This window comes from Pinus tabuliformis, chromosome 3_1, assembly GCF_031772625.1.
Source record: "Pinus tabuliformis cultivar Carrire ecotype Pingquan chromosome 3_1, CPIR1, whole genome shotgun sequence".
Classification (NCBI taxonomy): domain Eukaryota; kingdom Viridiplantae; phylum Streptophyta; class Pinopsida; order Pinales; family Pinaceae; genus Pinus; species Pinus tabuliformis.
Genome location: NC_142301.1, coordinates 583,782,172 through 583,787,499, shown reverse-complemented (window position 1 = coordinate 583,787,499; position 5,328 = coordinate 583,782,172).

Sequence of the window (5,328 nt, the reverse complement as noted above, 5' to 3'; positions counted from 1 at the left end):
TATATTAGTTAGAAGGCACCAAGAAGAGAAAGTCAATTCTAATGGTTAGATTTAAATGGCTAGATTGATTCAAATAAAAACAATATTAAAAATAGTAATATATCGAAAAATTTAATTAAAAACCAAAAAGTATAATAATTAGGGTCAAATTCAACCAAAGGAATAGGGGAGGGAAGCCCTAATTAAAAAATCGATATTAGGGTCAAAATTCAAAGTTATAACTAATTGTATTAAATTAATTAAATAATTAATTAATTTTGTTATCCTAATTATTCTAGTTACTGTAATTATCAAAGACAGAGAGATAGGATATTGAAAGGAACAAGTTAAAATGGGAATCCATAAATCACAAATTAAAACATTGATCCAATATTTCATAGAGAGGGAAAGAAATTTGGGATCAAGAAATAAAATAAAAATAATATAATAAATCAAAGGATTACATCAAGAATTTGAATAAAGAAAAAAGAAAAAAATTCCAGAAAAGAAGGAAACAAAGATAAAAACTAGAAAATGAGGAAAACATGAAAAAGGAAAAACCCTAAAAATAGAACCTAAGATGAGATGGCAGGGTTCCAAAAACTACTAATATTGCACCCATGATCTCTATTAACATTACTAGGCCTTCTTTCAATCTCCAACGCTTCCCTAAACTTTCGGTGATGGAAATGATCAATCCTTGCAATGACCTAGGCCTCTTCAATGCATATGTGGTGTTTTGTCTTTTCAGCATGTTCTGCTAATGCTGAGGAGTGGGTCCTCCCATGCTTGATGTCGGTTGCATGCTCTTGAATCCTTTGATTTATTGAGCGACTTGTCTCACCAATGTAGGGAGTCCCACATGCACAAGGGATAACATAAACACCTTTCATATTCTTAGGGTCCACATGGTCTTTACTCACCTAAAGGTTCTTAGGGGCATAAAGGTCGAGGGGACATTATGATTCTTTAAGATCTTTACAATATTATCAGTGATCCCTTAGATGAATCGAAGATTCACCGTCCCCGTATTATGATCTTTTGGTTCATTTTTAACCTTAGGAACTTTACTAGCTTTAAGGAAAGCATTTAGAAATTGGTGCCTACTATATCCATTATTTATGAACACATTTAGGAGAAGTACTTTTTCATCAGTAAGGTGGTTCTCATCAGAAAATCTTAACACAAGACTAGCCAAGGTGTTTAAAACACCTAGCTTTTGAGCAGGGAAATAATGGGACTTAGCATGAAGGTATTGCTTTGTGTGTATTTTCCTCTGAAAAACTTAGTGGGAAAAATAACCATCAACCTTCTTAGAAATAAGGACATCAAGGAAAGGAAGGCTACCATTAATTTCACATTCCATGGTAAACTTAATGGAGATGGATTGATTATTGAGATGCGGGAAAAAGAGATCCATTTTTCCCGACCATGGGACCATATGATGCATGTGTCATTCACAAACATGTTCCACAACATTGGTTTGAACTGAGTTGATGCTAGTTCTTTAGATCAAAGTCCTCCATGAACAAATTCACTACAATAGGGGAGAGTGGGGAACCCATTACAACACCACATGTTTTTTCATAGAATTCACCCTCAAAGGTGAAGAAAGAAGAGGTGAGATAGATTTCGACTAATTTAGCAGTATCTCGATCCGTAATGCGCTTTGTGACCTCAATGGCATCATACAAGGATATTAGTGTAAAGGGATACTACATCAAAACTTACAAGAATAACCTTGGGATCAAGTTTAATACCTTTTTATGTATATTTTATGGCTAAAAGATCAGATTGATCTATAAACCTCTATTTTCATATGAGCAGAATCATTGATATAGACCTTATGATAGCACAATTACCTTTAGTAAGGCCATGTAGAGTACTAGTCAATATTTTCATAAAGCATTAACCTTGTCACTACGAATTGGTTTTATTTACTAGAAGAACAAGGCAGCTAATATTTAAGAAATATTATAGGAAATAAATTGAGTTTAGCTCCAAATTTTTTTAAATAGGAATGTATAGATGGAATCTTTTCAGAAGATGACAGAGATAAATTCGAAAATATATGGACTTGATTTCGATCACAAGGGAGATACATGCCAACCTTGGGAGGGAGTTGATTCACACATATGCCACATTAAAGTACAACTTCTTGTTTCATATATAAAACTAAAATGTAATAATGATTATTCTTTTCGACCGATTGAGGATGTGTATGATGGGATGATATGATCTACTCTCTATAAGAATAGGGTGATTAGAGCATTATTTCGATTACTAATACTAAGGAAGTATCTACCACTGTTTGATATAAGTATATGTAACTACAAAATTGCTAGATTTTGGATCTAAATTGACCAATAGTGGAGGTGCTATGCTAAATTTTTTAACACCTACAGTCTCGAGTAAGGCTGAAAGGGCAGTAAATATAATGCACCTAATGCTAAAGTGTGAAGAGAGTCACGCAAATCCTTGTAATGTGCTGCGGAAAATGTGTACCTTAAAGAGATAAGTTCGTTGGACACATTTTTGCAAGAGAAATGAAGGCTGGAATATGCTAGGAATGCATAATATATCTACTAGATGTATAAGCCACTAACAAGTGGCAATGGGAAATAGTAATCTTATATAGTAAATGTTACATTATTTTGGGCAACACTTAGAATCTACTATAGGTTCTTCTAGTAAGATAAAGTAAGAATATAATTCAGAAACTGAGAATACTCAGTATTTTACTGAACAAGTTGATTAAGTAAGAGAGGAGCGTGCAGTAATATGATTAAAGATAGGTCATTATATATAGAGATAGATAGGAAAAGGGAAAAAATTAAGATCAAGAATTATTAAGCTCATTAATAGCATACAACAGGCATAGAAAAAAAAAAAAAAAATCTTGAGCATAGTTAGTGGTTATAGTGATACAACTGAAATGCAACTATCAAGAAAACAAATGTTGATAGTATCTGTATATTCAATAGTACATATTTCAGGTTGAGAATTAAACTACCAAGGATGTTGAATGTAATTATTAGAAAAACTAATAAAATTATTAGAAAATGAGATTTGCTACCAAGAAACTAGGTAGTTGAAATGAGTGATCTCCTCGATTTAGGGAGTTGGAAGAAATATTCACCATTAGAGAAATATATAATGGAATCAATGACAAAGTCTACGTAAGAAAATGAGTGGAAATAATATAAGAAGAGATTGGAACCAGCCTTGGAATGAAATCAACAAGAGATCCATGTGTAGACTATTCTACTTCTAAATATACTAGATCTCATTGAAGTGATAGTAGAATATCAAAATATTAATTAAAAATGATATTAGCTGCTAACCATAGCTAATAAAATTTAAGTTAGTGGTAAATATAAGGCTGTAACAACCTTGAAATTTGAATTAGAAACCTACAATGTTGAAGGAAGAAAGAAATGAAGGTATCATAAAGTGCGAAATACATTATGTTGATAGTGGGTGAACAATGAAATATTGTTTAACTATCAGTATTGGTAATGGTGACCAGTTAAAAATGGGCATCGTTGGGTTCACCCGCAGGTTATTTTAGTCATAACCTAATAGTTATATAAAAAAAAATAGCTAATAGTAGTTGCGCAAGTGATAAAATCATACATGAATTATAAACTGCTACAAAGAGTTCCCTGTTAATTGATATCTTACTATGAGAAATGTGGAAAGCAAGATACCATTAGGTATCTTGAAGTTATAAATGGGTCATATTTATTATAATGTACATGGCCTCAGGTTTATTAAAGTAATATATATTAATGGTGTTGACCTTATTGGGTGCATTCAAGAAGTATGTCGAATGCAAGTGAAAGTTATGAAACATACATTCAAGATATATGTTGGAAAATGGAATGGAATGAATGCAAAAGTATGGGTGCGTCCTAGTTGAGTCATCACCCCAAACAAAAAACAAAAAAATGGTTGTAAGTGTGACAAACAATGAAATATGGGAAGAAACTGCAATTTGGTTAAGAGAAGAAGAAATTTCTCTAACAATACGAAGGGTTTCGCAACATACTAAAACTACACATGACCAACAGGACTAGCACCATAGCCTACCAATTAGTATTTACAAATCATATTTTAAATTGTAATATCTTCGTATATATATTGTTACTTACAAAACAAGTACATGATAACTTCCATCTAATTGATTAGAAACTTCTACGGATAATGTTTATGGAGATCTTCTGTAAAAAATCGTGGCATCTTAGACTGGAAAGAGATATGACTCTCGAATCAAGTTTTTTTCAGGATAAAAGTGCAATGAGCATGGGAGCAAGAAGATGGAAAGAGGAAAATTCATTCAGCAATATTTCAGGGAAATGAAACTCAACAACAAACATCGAGGATGGTGTTAATAATAGGGGAGGAGAATGTGATATCCCTTTCGTTATCTTAATCTTGTTTGGTTTAGATTGGTGGAAAAGCCATGAAAAAGATTAGATCAATTATGTAAATGAATAATTGTTAATAAATAAATAAATAGGGTGTATGTACTTGGGAATGAGACATCTAGAAACGAGATTCTTGCCAAAAACAAAATAATATAATCTCATAGGTAAATGGGATTGGAAAATTCTTCATGATAAGAATTCTAGATAATATTCCAGAAAATGTTAATGGATGGGAGAGAAACATATATCAAGTTTCTTAGTTGGAGAAAGATGCTAAGCTTGGAACAAAAACATAAAAGCACTACGGGAGAGAAAGGGGGCTTTTATGGAAAAACCTAGGTAAGTGGATAAAAAGGTCCACAAAATTGGGGCGCCGCTAAAAGGAAACTTTATCATAAAAGACAAGTATTAAATACTTGATAAAAGAATGAATAAGGGTTGTTGATTCCTTGGCAATATAATCTCGCATAAGGGGAACTGGTGGACAGTTCAAGGTTGGGTCGTTAGTGTCTCATTCCAGTACAAGTCCAGGTGCGAGCTTGGTTATAATTATCTGGTTAGATCTATGAATGGTTATGAAGTTTTTTATATGACAATTATATGTGTAGCAAAGTATAGTTAACCTTATTTTGCTCAAGTTTACATAAAGACATGCTCGAATTGGATTATGTTCTGGGTTAAATTGCTAGGGAATGATGAATGTTTGTTGCACTAGTTTGAGCAGAAAATAACTAATTATCTTGATTATAGTAAGAGCATGCTTGATAGCGCTTAGGTCATATTCAATTGTATATTTTAGTGTTAAATTAGGAATAAATTCACTAGGGGATACAAGAGTTCTAAGAGAAATAGAATTAGAACTGTTGATGATTACAATATTAAGATCTAAATGAGATCTAAATACAAGAACCAATAAAAG